Source organism: Acanthaster planci, linkage group LG11 (genome assembly GCF_054643075.1).
Source record: "Acanthaster planci isolate LZ-2023a linkage group LG11, COTS_SCS, whole genome shotgun sequence".
Lineage (NCBI taxonomy): Eukaryota > Metazoa > Echinodermata > Asteroidea > Valvatida > Acanthasteridae > Acanthaster > Acanthaster planci.
In genome coordinates, this window is record NC_141787.1 from 8,819,101 (window position 1) to 8,832,924 (window position 13,824).

The 13,824-nt window shown below is 53.4% G+C and overlaps 1 non-coding gene and 2 pseudogenes across 1 annotated transcript; 1 reads left to right on the forward strand and 2 right to left on the reverse strand.

The window, feature by feature from the left end:
• Positions 1-1,641: 1,641 nt before the first annotated feature.
• On the reverse strand, positions 1,642-1,798 carry LOC147797421 (5.8S ribosomal RNA). Its single transcript, XR_015427279.1, has one exon. It is a non-coding gene; the product is annotated as a 5.8S ribosomal RNA (ribosomal RNA).
• Positions 1,799-4,544: 2,746 nt separating this feature from the next.
• Positions 4,545-5,592, reverse strand: LOC147797422 (large subunit ribosomal RNA; annotated as a pseudogene).
• Positions 5,593-7,106: 1,514 nt separating this feature from the next.
• LOC147797423 (large subunit ribosomal RNA) lies at positions 7,107-8,004 on the forward strand (annotated as a pseudogene; the record flags this gene model as incomplete).
• Positions 8,005-13,824: the final 5,820 nt, after the last annotated feature.

The following is a 13,824-nucleotide window of genomic DNA, read 5'->3' on the forward strand; positions in this document are numbered from 1 at the left end:
GCGGCAGGGCGGCGGTGCGCCGGTCACCGCGCGGCCGGATCCCGCCTCGGCCGGGCCCTGGCCGGCCTTCACTCTCGTTGCGCCTCGGGGCTTCGACTGGCAGCACCCGGACTCGCGGGCCCAATAGACTCCTTGGCCCGTGTTTCAAGACGGGGCAGTAAGGCTCGCGGCAATCGCCTGCGGACCCAGGGCGCCTCGGGGCGGCCGACACCAACCTGGCCGGGGACCGCCGCCGCCACCGGGGACGGTTGCGACCGGCAGGGCGCTCCGGCGGGCCGGGCGCTGCCGCTGCGGGAGGCCGCGGGGCGCCGGCGGGCGCAGCCCGGCGCCCCTTCCTCGGCTGGGCGGCCGGCGCGACCATTGCCGGTTTCTAGGCTCTCCGACCAGCCCCCCCCCCGTCGCAGGACCAGGGTGGCCGGAGGAACCCCAACCGGCCGGCCTCTGCCGGCCCGGATGCCCAGCCGGTCGCAGGCGCCGCGCCCGGGAGAAGTGCACGCGGCCGGACGGGGAGGCGCTCACGGGCCCGCCCCCCGGCGAGGGGGAGCAGGGCCGCGGCGGGCACTGCGCTAGCTGGCCGCGCTGAATCTCCCGGGCCCGATCTGCGCGGCCCTCCTCCTTCTTGACGGCTTCATGTACTCTTGAACTCTCTCTTCAGAGTGCTTTTCAACTTTCCCTCACGGTACTTGTGCTCTATCGGTCTCGTGCCGGTATTTAGCCTTGGATGGAATTTACCACCCGCCTTTGGGCTGCGCTACAAAACAACCCGAAGCCCTGGTCACCGGCCGGACGGCGCCCGCAGGGGCCTGACACCCGCCACGGAACGGAGGGGGCCTCGATCAGAAGGATTTCGGCGTCGCTGCGACCGCCGGACCGGACTTCCTTACGCCACAATTCCCACGGGCCCCCTGGGTGCCTGGAGATTCATCGCTGGGCTCTTCCCGCTTCGCTCGCCGCTACTGGGGGAATCCTGGTTAGTTTCTTTTCCTCCGCTTAGTGATATGCTTAAATCCAGCGGGTCCTCTCGCCCGACCTGATGTCGATGGGTTTGCAATAGGCCTCGGCGTCTCTCTCTCGCCTCTCGGGGGCTCGCCCGGCACCTCGGTGGCTGCCAGTAAGGGGCCCCCCTCTGCGGCCCGTCCGGGCGGGCTCTCTTCTCTCTATCTCTCTGCGCTGGGCGCCTGCTCCCTCTCCGGCGGTCCACTTGGAGATCTCCCACGGGGCCGGCGGCACTCTGTCGCCGCTGGCGGGGCCGGGCCTTTCCTTTCTCTCTTGGCCTCCCCTGCTTGCCTGGCCTCCTTCCGGCGCGCTCCCTCGAGGCCGCCCGTGTTTTTCTTGTTCGGCTTGGGGGGACGACCGGCGCTCGTGGGTGGGGTGGATACTCAGCGCCGACCTGCCACGCCACGGCGGACTCCCCCGGGGAGCAACCCGGCCCTCCGTGTTGAGACCGCGCCCGGCCGGTGCCCCTTTGCATGCCTGCAGATTTCCCAAATCATCCTCGCCGGAGAGCGGGGGAACCGCGCCGCAACCTCCCGGTCTCTTGGCACTCCCCTTGTTGCCGCCTGCAGCCAGTGTCCACGCAGGGGCCTCGGGCCCTGCGGCTGCCGGCCGGCACTCTCGCCGCGGCGATTGCCAAGCTCAATGCGACCCTCATTCGGACGAGGCCCGGGCCACGGGGGGCCTGGGCCGCCATGTGAGTTCGAAATGCCGATGATCACTGCGTTGTGCAATTCACACTGATTCTCGCAGCTGGCTGCGTTCTTCATCGGCGCACGAGCCGAGTGATCCACCGCCGAGAATTGTCTCTCGTTTGGCTGGGGGGGGTTGGCTTTGTCCATTACCTCTGATAACCGCGCCGGTGGCCCGGGCGCGGAGCATCCAGGTCTTTTGGAAACCGAAAAAGAATCACCGGCGGGAGCCGAGCCGAGAGGGGACCGGTCGCCTCTCGCGCGGTGGCCCCCTTCCCCGAGGGGGGCCACTCCGACCGCGTCTCAACGATCCCCCTGGTCCATTTGAGGCCGAGCCCCGGCGTCCCGGGACCCGGCGAGCCAGGTTATCCAGAGTTCACCAACGGAGCAAGGTCGGCGCTTGCCGGCATGTATTAGCTCTAGAATTACCACAGCTATCCATGTAGGGGGATGCGCTCCAAGGAACCATAACTGATTTAATGAGCCATCCGCAGTTTCACTTAGTAAAGCTTTTACTTAGACATGCATGGCTTAATCTTTGAGACAATCTTTGACTACTGGCAGGAAAAACCAGGTAGCCCCTCGGGGCCGGGGCCCGCCACCTCGGGCCCTCCGGACTGCTTGGCCACGCCGCGGCTGCTGGACCGCAGCGCCGGAGTCCTGCGCCTCTCTGCTCTCGCTCGCCGCCCGGCCTCCGCTGGAATGCCGCCCGCCACCGGTCCCTCGCCCTCTCAGGCCCGCCCGGGGCGGCACTTCCTCTCTTTCCCCGGGCGCGCGGGCGGCCGCTGAAATGCCGCGGGCCGGCCCGGTGCACCCGCCTCCTCTCGCCTCGATCCCGGAGGGGGCGGCCGGACCATCCGGGATCCTGCTGGATCCCTGCGGTGCGCCGCCTGCCGCCTGCTCGACGGGCGTGCTGCGGGGTCGCGCGCGGCTCCGGCCGGGGGGGGGGGTGTAGCTGCCGGCTACCGGGCCTGGGACGCCGCCGCGCGACGTCAGTGCGTCTTGGGCTGCCGGAACCCAGGGCTGGCCGGTCCCTCTGCTCCGCGGAAGCTGCCGGGCCGATCCGGACGTCGCAGATATTGCTGCTCGGGGCAGCGGAGAGCCCGCTGCTCTCCGAGGGGCCCTGGCTCCCCTCTCCTTCGTTCTCTCCCCCTCGCTCTTCCGCAGTGGGCCGGGCTGCCGCTCCAGCCCCTCCTGAAGGCTTGCGGCCACGCAACACTGCACCTCCCGTCCGGGGTATGGCCGAACTGCGACTCGGGAACGGCCTTTCCAACACCTCTGGGCAAGGCCGAGCGGGCCAGCCGACGCTGTTCTGGGCATGAAGGGTCGGCTGGCCGTGCCGAAAGCGCCGTTGACGGAGCGCCCGGGGGCCCTCCTGGCGGGGCGGCGAGCCGCCACTTTCGTCGAGCCGCTCCGGAGAGGGCCTGTCCAAGCCCAAGGGGGAATCGCTCCGGAGGCTTGGGCTCGACCGTGTAGGAATAGTCGTTTTGTATGGACAATATATGGCTGTACTGATATCTGGCACCTGGAGCTAAAGGTCCAAAATGCTCTTATTGAAATACGCATGTTTTGGGCCCAACCTGTCCCGGCGCAAAGCCCTCCCAGAGGCCTGGGGGGGCGGCGAGCCGATGGACGGCAAGCCGGAGGCACCCGGCCCGCTCTCCGCGGGCAACCCCGGACATCCGAGCCTCTCGGACCAGGTTTTCCGAGGAAGGCGATTCACTGCGCCACACCGCTTATCCCGCCCGCCTGGAGCCGTTTTCGCCAGGGGAAGCGTGTCGGAAATGCACGGCTTTAGAGGGACGGCGTGTGGCTGCGGCGGTTTGTTTTCCCCAGGACGGCAAATCGCCAGTCCTGGCCGCTCCAGGCTTGACCAGACCCCAGGGGGAATCACTCCGAAGCCTTGGGCTCGACCGTGTGGGAATGGCCGTATCGTATGGACAATATATAGCTGTACTGATTTCTGGCAGCTGGAGCTGAGCTCAAGACCACCCGCCCCCTATTAATAGGCAAACCAGGGAGTGGGGGTTAAGGTCCAAAAAGCTCTTATTGAAATACGCACGTTTCTGGCCCAACAGACCCCGACGAGAGACGCTCTCGAGAGCCGGGGCGCCTCGCCGACTCGTTCGCAGGTGGGTACGAGTCGGTTTTTGCGCCCGAGTCGGTTCGAAACCGGAGATCCGACCTTTTGCGGACCACGAAGTCCGAAGAAGAAATCTTCAGCGGGCGGCCACGCAGGGCCGCCCGTTTGACACCCACGGCGGGACCGGTGCCGCCCGCTGCGAGACTCTGTCCCTGGCCGGAGGCCCCAGTCCCTCCCCGCCCGACAGCCCGTCGCACGACGGCATTGGGACCGACTTGGCAACTCGCCACCTCGGCGCTACTCCCCCAGAGCCCTCCTGCGGGGTATACTGCCAACCCTGGATTTCCAGTCAGTTCAGGGCGGCCCCCTCAGACTCGCTGCCCAGCAGCTCATCCCGGGCCGCCGGGCGAGCGCCGGTTCGATCCGCCGTCAGTCCCGGCTGGCCCTCCTCCGGCTGCGTCCGCTCCTCTTCCGCCGCCGGTCCGGTACCACCTCCGGCCTTCCGTGCGACGGGGCCCTCCCGCCGCCGGTCCTCTTGGTCTGCTCCGCCCAAGGGCCGCCGGGCGAGCGCTGGTTCACTCCGCCGTCAGTCCAGGTCTCCTCCTCCTCCGGGTCCGGCCCACCCGAAGGTCTCCGGCCGGCTGGCCCTCCACAACCCGCCCCCGCCTCTCTGCCGCCACACAAGTGGCACCGCCACTCTCCCGGCAGCCGCCTCCCGCCGCCGCCGCCCATCCTCCGACCCGGCCCGCCAGGATCTTCCCGTCTGCGGCGCGGGCAAATCTCTAGGATCGAAAGGTCTAGTTTCAGCAGATCGCAGCGAAACGACTGCTCTACTAGGCACGACACCTTGATCCATATCCAAGTCGTCTGCAAGTGATCTGGCGTCCCTCTCTAGACGGCGGTTCGGCTTCCGCCGGAGCTCCCAGCCCCCGGGCAGAGGCCACAGGCGGAGTCGGCGGGGTCGGCCCAGCCCCCCAAGGCAAAGAGCGGATGGGTGCTGACGCTGGCTGCCCTCGGGCAGGACGCCGGCGGCGTCGCCGCGCACCGGCAGAGATTCAGACTTAGAGGCGCTCACCCGTAATCTCTCGGGTGGTAGCCTCGCACCACCGGCCTCTCAACCGAGCGCGTGAACCAGGGTCCGAATCTGCAGTTCCTCTCGTACTGAGCAGGATTGCCGTGGCGGCGACCTCTCATCAGTAGGGTAAAACTAACCTGTCTCACGACGGTCTAAACCCAGCTCGCGTTCCCTATTGGTGGATGAACAATCCAACGCTTGTCAAATTCTGCTTTGCAATGATACGAAGAGCCGACATCGAAGGATCAAAAAGCAACGTCGCTATGAACGCTTGGCTGCCACAAGCTAGGTATCCCTGTGGCAACTTTTCTGACACCTCTTGCTTCAAACTCCGAAGCTCAAAAGGATCGATAGGCTACGCTTTGACGGTCCGTATTCATACTGAAAATCAAAATCAAACGAGCTTTTGCCTTTTGCTCCGCGCGAGGTTTCCGTCCTCGCTGAGATCGCCTTAGGACACCTGCGTTACCCTTTGACAGATGTAACGCCCCAGTCAAACTCCCCGCCTGACGCTGTCGCCGGAGCGGCCGGCGGCCGGCGGCGCTGCAAGCCGGCCATCAGCGTAGCGCCAGTAGACTGGGTCCGCGCGGGGCCCGCTCCCCGCTTCACCGGCTAAGCAAAGAAACGACGAGAGTAGTGGTATTTCACCGTTGGGCTGGGGCCTCCCCACCTATCCTACACCCCCCCGTGTCTCTTCACAAGGTCAGACTAGAGTCAAGCTCAACAGGGTCTTCTTTCTAAGCCCATTCCCTTGGCTGTGGTTTCGCTAGTTAGATAGGGACAGTGGGAATCTCGTTAATCCATTCCTGATGTGTCACTAATTAGATAACGAGGCATTTGGCTACCTTAAGAGAGTCATAGTTACCACCGCCGTTTACCCGAGCTTCGGGGAATTTCTTCACTTTGACATTCAGAGCACTGGGCAGAAACCACATCGCATCAGCGCCCCGGCTGCGGACGTCGCGATGCTCTGTTTTAATTAGACAGTCGGATTCCACTGGTCCGTACCAGTTCTGAGCCGGCTGTTGGGCGCCGGCCAAATCGACCGCAGCGAGGCGGGCCCCACGCCGGTCCGGGCTCGTCCGGCGCCGGAGGCTCGGGTGCCGGTGCGCCGGCCTGACGGGGTCCCCTGCCCGGCGCCGGGGTCCGCGGGCGCCGTGCGCCGCGACCCGCCCGCCGCCAGTCCTGCCTAGGCACAAAGTCAAAATAGAAACGGTCCATGAAGTGGGAAACGATACATGTACGATAAGCTCCTTACCCGCTTCATTGTAAAGCGGATAACGATAGGGAGTCACTAGCTAAATGGCTGGTGGTTTGATGAACGCCACTCCTGGCTGATGTTTTCTAACAATAGAGAGCTTTAAGGATTACACTCAATTGTGGCTGGTGGTTGAGTCATTAGAGCTGTTTATCAACAGCTGGGACCCCAGCCCATTGATATGTCAACAATTTGGGGTTGGGGCTTGGGGATAGGTTTGTACTACCGTTTACGTGGATAAGGATTTTTTCCTTCAGTTTGCCACGCTACCCTCACCAACATTAGTCGACGTTTCTTATTTCACTTTATAGATTGATTTTAAAGTCCTGTGATTGTTGCATCTATAATGTTCTCCATTTAGTTTATTGTCTATTCCAATTATTGACAAATCTGTGATGTGGAAACCACTGCCTGACAGTGCTAGATTTTGGGAAAGAAAACTAAAGATCTTAATTCAGTGACACGCGACTTAGTGATGCACATAGGCCTGTTGACTTTGAAGGATTTAGTCTTTTGTTAAGAGATTAATTGCTTCCCCTTCTGAATAAACTGTGCTAAGCCTTTGGATGAACTGGCCCAATTTACACAACAAAGCCGATGCACAATAACCATTCGTGGTAAGCTGGGAGTCAGGGCCTTTGTACCAAGGTGGGGGAAATGGTGGTATGCATCAAAGAGGTTGCTGCATAGCCAACTCCTTTTCGGGAAACGCTCTCTTGCAATCGTTGCCCACTTGCAGTTGAAACGGGCTATGGTTTGAAAGGGGATTAAGGGCAATTATTTCCCGCTTGGTGAACTGCTTCTATTTTGAATTGGCGCCTTAAGGGGCAGGATTCCTGGAATCGGCTGGTCCGGAGCTCGGGGCTGCGGCCCTGTAGAGCGCCGCGTCTCCGGCGGCGTCCTGCGAGCTCCGGCCGCCCTTGAAAATGCGGGGGAGTGCGTGGACCGTCGGGTCGGGTCGTACCCATAACCGCAGCCGGTCTCCGAGGTGAACAGCCTCTGGTCGATAGAACAATGTAGGTAAGGGAAGTCGGCAAGCCGGATCCGTTACTTCGGGAGAAGGATTGGCTCTGAGGGCCGGGGCTGGAAGCGGGTCGTGCAGAAATTCAGCGTGAAGAAATTCAGCGAAGCACGGGTAAACGGCAGGAGTAATCATGACTCTCTTAAGGTAGCCAAATGCCTCGTCATCTAATTAGTGACGCACATGAATGGATTAACGAGATTCCCACTGTCCCTATCTATCTAGCGAAACCACAGCCAAGGGTATGGGCTTGGCAGAATCAGCAGGGAAAGAAGACCCTGTTGAGCTTGACTCTAGTCTGACCTTGTGAAGAGACACTGGGGGTGTAGTATAGGTGGGAGAGCCCCGGCCCGACAGTGAAATACCACTACTCTCGTCGTTTCTTTACTCAGCCGTTGGGGCAGGGAGCGGGCCCCGCGCGGGCATAGTCTTCTGGCGCTACGCGGCCGGCCGCCTCGCGGCGCCACCGGCCGCCACCCGCTTTCGGAAACAGCGTCAGGCGGGGAGTTTGACTGGGGCGGTACATCTGTCAAAGGGTAACGCAGGTGTCCTAAGGTGAGCTCAGCGAGGACGGAAACCTCGCACGGAGCAAAAGGCAAAAGCTCGTTTGATTTTGATTTTCAGTATGAATACGGACCGTCAAAGCGTGGCCTATCGATCCCTTTGAGCTTCGGAGTTTGAAGCAAGAGGTGTCAGAAAAGTTACAACAGGGATAACTAGCTTGTGGCAGCCAATCCTTCATAGCGACGTTGCTTTTTTGATCCTTCGATGTCGGCTCTTCCTATCATTGCGAAGCAGAATTCGCCAAGTGTTTGTTCACCCACCACTAGTGAACGTGAGCTGGGTTGCATGCCTGACACGGCCGCTCCTAACTGACTTGAAATCCACGGTTAATAGCGTACCCCGCAGGAAGGCTCTCGGGGAGTTGCCAAGTCGGTCCCAATGCAATCGTGCGATCAGCTGTTCGGCACGGATGAACCATGGCTTCCAGCCCGAGGGCGGCATCTTGCAGCAGGCGGCGTCGATCCCGCCGTGGGTGCCGGACGGGAAGCGTGACGTGGGCGCCCGCTGAAGATTTCTTCCTCGGACGTCGTTGACCGCGAAAGGTCGCATCTCCAGTTACGCTTGGACTCGGGCGCAAAAACCGACTCGGCCCCACCTGTGAACGCGTCGGTGAGGCACCCTAGCTCGCGAGAGCGTCTCTCGTTGGGGTATGTTGGGCCCGAAACATTACGAATTTCTCACATTTAAACGAATCTGAGTTAGACCTCTCTGACTCGGAAAGGAAACATCCATTCTGAAATGACAGCTTTCCGCAGTGGACAATTTTATTGCCCCCTTGTGGTGATAAACCAGTAGTCCTATGCTTTTGACCTCTGCTAGAGGTACCAGTCCTTGGTACAAAGTGAATGACAGATTTGTGTCATCCTTCGCTGGCTGTGGTCATTCATTGCTGGATTGATCACTGGCTTGATGCTGCTGCGTGATATGAAAATCAAAAAATGGAAATTTAGAGTTCATTGTCAAGTACATTTATAATCTATATGAAATGTTTGGTGCACGTATAAAAACAATTTGTGACAAAGTAGCAATCATTTACAAACAGAATATCAATGAGATAATTATGTCATCAGTTAAAATGAAATATTCTGGGGCCTTTTTTTCCTTTCATGATGGAGTCTCCAAAGTAAATTGGCTACCATATAAGGGCAAGGTTAAGGTGATTTCCTCATCTTCATCATCCATCATTTTACAGTCATGGTGCAATTCTCAAAATGTTCAGTTTCTAAAGAAGGCAAAATGACAGGAAAATTCTCAGTTGGAAGTCGCGTCCAGGCATTCGATGAGTTGGAAAGATGGTGTGCAGCTAAAGTAGTCAAAGATGAAGAATGGTCATACCTAGTGAGTTTTATTGGATACTGGGCGTGATATCTGGGTGGATGAACGTTTCGTAAGACATCCAGTACCTCCCTATGAAGAGTATCATCAGAGACGTAAGTAACATGCTCATGTTCCATTTTAACATTCAATTGTTGGTCTACTGGTATATCCGAAAGAAATATGATTTAAAAATTAATATGTATTTCCGAAAGTTACTGGTACTTGAACAAAGAATTAATGAATAAATGACAAATTTGTTATTTCCCTGTAAATGCACTGTACATGCTTCTGAAAGAAAAACCCAATTAGGAACGATTAGTAAATAGGAATATTTGCGGCAGGCAAGTTTTCTGTGGTACATGTAAAAATTGTTACCTGTTGTAGTAATGAAATGCAATAAAACCATAGAAAGATATTTGAAAAGTCGTCCCGTTTTCATAAATCACAGATTTCTACCTTTGAATATTTTACAGTTTAACATGGGTGAGCATTACAGCCAACAAATGTCATATATCATTGTTACAGAAAACCGGAGGCAAGCCAAAAAGAAATCACTGTCACAAAAGTGTTAAAGGAAGCAGTACAGTTTTTGAGAGAATGTCAGCAAGGCGACCAGGTTGAAACAAGTGATGGACGCAAGGACACTATTCTAACAGTGGATCCCTTCAAAAGGATCTTTGGCCTGCAAGATGGAACTGCAGTAAACCTTGAAAACATTTCATTTCCAGGTAAAGATTACTCAGAGAAATGTTTTAGGGTTTCCTACATACATCTTGGTCATGCATTTTTAAACCTCTTATTCCTAAAAAATCCTGGAAAAGTCACGAAATGTAGTTTTCCAGGAAATGAAGTTTTCTGTGGAAACCCAGTTTTCACAACCAAGAGAGTAATTTAATAACAATTTGACTTTGGTGTTAGATTTAATTTAATTACTGTTCTGTTTGGACTGTATACAATAAAACATGCCATTATCAGGAGAAACAGAAACAGATCACAGAAACTTTTTATAAATCCCAGATTTTAGACTGGTAGTTTCCAGTTCGAGTTCTTTCTTTTACAAAAAGCCCAAAAATGCGGGCCTATTTGGAAAGACAATGAGAGCTGGGCGAACAGTTTTACTATTTTGGATATATCGTTGGGAAAAGGCAAATAAAAAGAAATCGTGATTAAATCCCATAAAATTGAAACAAAAAGTGATATTCTGGCCATTATCTTGAATTTCCGGCGAAATTTTGATCTGATTTTTCCCTGCTTTCTATGCGTGCACTGAACTAAACGAAGCCCATTTGAAGACAAGGTAAAAATCGACCACGTTTGCGGCCTCGGTGCAGGCAACCAACGTCCTTGGGGCCTCTTACCCCTCCCCGGCAACTTAAAAAAGAACACAAAAAAGCAGAGTGTTCTTGGGTCATTCAGCTTTCCATTGATTTTCGATTTTAAGTAGGTTACTTAACCAATGAAATTTCTAATTATCCACCAAAAACAAACTTAACCCCCCCCCTAAAAAAATGAAAGCTCCTAAGTCTGTCAGCAGCGGCCTTTTTCAAATGACATCCCTCCACCTTTCAGTCTCTTGGAACAATTTGTCAGTAGCATTTTGCTAGGCTTGGCCCTGGGATGGGAGCCCTTGATTGTAAAGAGTTCATTCTGGGCCATTCTACCACAATCCCACAATTTCTTGGGCCACACAATCTCCTCTTTTTCAAATAAACTATAGGGGTACTTTTTCAGTGCATTTTGCTACATGGTGCACTAATGTAGCGTTTTGATCGCTCAGTCTTTGTAGAGCAAAATTCTGTGCGGTATAACTTGGTCATGTTTTGTTATATACGTAAATATGAACGACCCGAAGTAATTCTCTGAAATTGCCAATTGGTTAAGCTCGTGGTTATCAGATCGTCAGATCGTGGGTTCGAATCCCACCGGTGACTTTTTTTCCCAAAGCTTGCTTTCAGTCAGTAGCTATAAGAGACTCTAATTTACCCCCCGCCAAATACCAACAGTACCTTAGCCCACGGGATAAGCTCTTCTGCTGGGACTGTCCGCGAAGTCCAGGTGAGCGCCTTAGTACAGGTTCGAGACGTATGGCCGACTCGGCGGCCAGGGCTTAGGGGCTTGTCTCGTTTCCTCCCTTGCATGGTCACTCAAACTCTTTTTAGAGTTAAATGGATGGGCAGGGAGGAAGTGTGGTGGGCCGGGAACCCCGAGATCCCAGAAGAGTCCTATATGGAAGCCGGTAACTGCGATTCCTTGCGAATTTCAGGAGTCCGTGCGCCTGAATGCTTGGTCAACACCACATAACTTTTATATTTTTCCCTCACCTATTTTTTTTTTTTAATTTCCTGAGGGCAAAACTCTCCAGGCATTTTTCTGGGTTGAATACACGGATCACTTTTTTATTCTTTTTTTATTCATAATCTTAATTTCTTAAATGTTCGACAATAAAACTGATTTCAATCGTGTTGGGGTCCGTTTTTGCCTAGTGATCTCAATAAAAAAACAGCCACGTATATGTATAGTGAATTTTTATTATTGACGGTGCAAGAGAAAAAGATCAAGGGGTGGCACAGTTTGGCAACACTTGCCTCCTTATTTCATTGATGGAAAAACATTTAGTACAATTTTGCTTGCTTTCAACTGCAAAATCACTTGATATTTTCAAACAGAAATCCTCACAAAAGACATGCATGTCCCACTTGTATTGGATTAATCTTCTTGCGTCACACCAAAAGATCTGCTCCCCCAAATACAAGCACAAAACTGGTCAAACAAAAGCAAAACAAACAAACAATCCCTATAGTTCTTTGAATTTCAACAACAGAAAATGACAAAAAAACTGGATGTCGAAACAGTAAAGATTTGGGTTTTACCCTGATCACGTTCCAGAAGCTGTATACAGCCTCTGTACCACCGCACACTCCATTCAGTTTTGGTTTTTATGTCCACGTAACCCACGTTACATTTAATTTTGGCAAGACCGAAACTTCATGTTCTTATTTATATCTAGAGCCTCACTGGCCCTAAATGTTATATCAGTATTCGAGTTACAAAAAGGGACAAGGGAAAAAGTCACCCAAGTTACTTGGTCAAGAATATGTCTTTTTTCAAACTCAAATAGAACACCACCAAAATTTACCTGCCATATCTCACAACTTAAGAAAATATCAAATGCAAGTATTGACTATTCCGTACTTCCCTAGGTGCTGTGCGTGAAAACGACATGATGAAACACCGTCTTTGGAGTTACTATGAACTCCTGCAAAACAGTTGTGATTATACACACACAACACAAAGTTAGCGCATATCTTCCTATTTCTTTAACTCGTGTACTATTTGTCTAAAATGTACCTTTTTATTCAAATGCCGGCCTTGAGAATCAAAACGTATGTGAAATGGCGTAAATGATGACGTAATCTTGTGATTTATAAATAAAATGTAACTTGGATAAAGATGCAAGACGATTTGTCAAAGAAGATATTAGAATTGGACCATCTGAATTTCCAACTTCTTATTTCAATGACAGCTATTATACAATTAATTTGTTTTCATGTAAACCCTCAAAATGCACCTTTTTGTCTCAAGTAACCTTGCTTTCAACTTTTTTCATTATTTTCAAAGGGAGCTCTAATTGATAATTGATGTTTTGTTATCACGGAAATGAGCATTCCCATATTCAAGAGCAACAGACATGCTTTCCCAGTTAGGGTTGGGGCTAGGGTTAGGATAATAGGATTGGGGTTAGGGATAGGGTTGAGGTTACAGATAGGGTTAAGGGTGGGGTTAGGGATAGGGTAAGGGTTAGGATCGAGGTTGTGGTTAGGATTGGGGTTGTGGTTAGGGAAAGTGATATATGGGTTTGTGGTTAGGGCTAGGATAGTATAGAGAGTAAGGATTAGGGGTAAGGATAGGGTGAGGGGTAAGATTGGGGTTGTGGTTAGGGATAGGGTAAGGGGTAAGATTGGGGTTGTGGTTAGGGTTAGTGATATATAGGTTTGTGGTTAGGGCTAGGGTTAGTATAATACAATTGGGGTTAAGGGATAGGGTTAGGGGTACGACTAGGGTTAGGATTGGGGTTGTGGTTAGGGTTGGGCTTAGCGATATATACGTTTGTAGTTAGGGTTAGGGCTCGGGGTAGGATAATAGGGTTAGGGTTATAGATAGGGTTATGGATAGGGTAAGGGTTAGGATTGGGGTTGTGGTTAAGTGTTGTAGTTAGTGATATATAGGTTTGTGGTTAGGGCTAGGGTTAGGGGTAGTATAATACGGTTGAGGTTAGGGATAGGGTTAGGGGTAGGGGTAAGAATAGGGTTAGGATTGGGGTTGTGGTTAGTTTTAGTGATATAAAAGTTTGTGGTTAGTTCTAGGGATAGGGTTGGAGTAAGGGTTAGGGTTAGGGTTAGGGGTACGGTGAGGGTTAGGATTGGGGTTTTGGTTGGGGCTAGATGTACTGATATATATGTTTGTGGTTATGGTTAGGGGTAGTATAATAGGGTTGGGGTTAGGGATAGGGTAAGGGTTACAGATAGGGTTAGGGGTAAGGATTGGGTAAGGGTTAAGATTCGGGTTGATGTTAGGGTTAGTGATATATATGTTTGTGGTTAGGGTTAGTGTAAGTGTTAGGGTTATGGGTAGGGGTAGGGTAAGGGTTAGTACTGGGGTTGTGGTTAGGGTTAGATTTACTGATATATGGGTTTGTGGTTAGGGTTAGGGGTAGGGTAAGGGTTAGGATTGGGGTTGTGGTTAGTTTTAGTGATATAAAAGTTTGTGGTTAGTTCTAGGGTTAGGGTTAGAGTAAGGGTTCGCGTTAGGGTTAGGGGTACG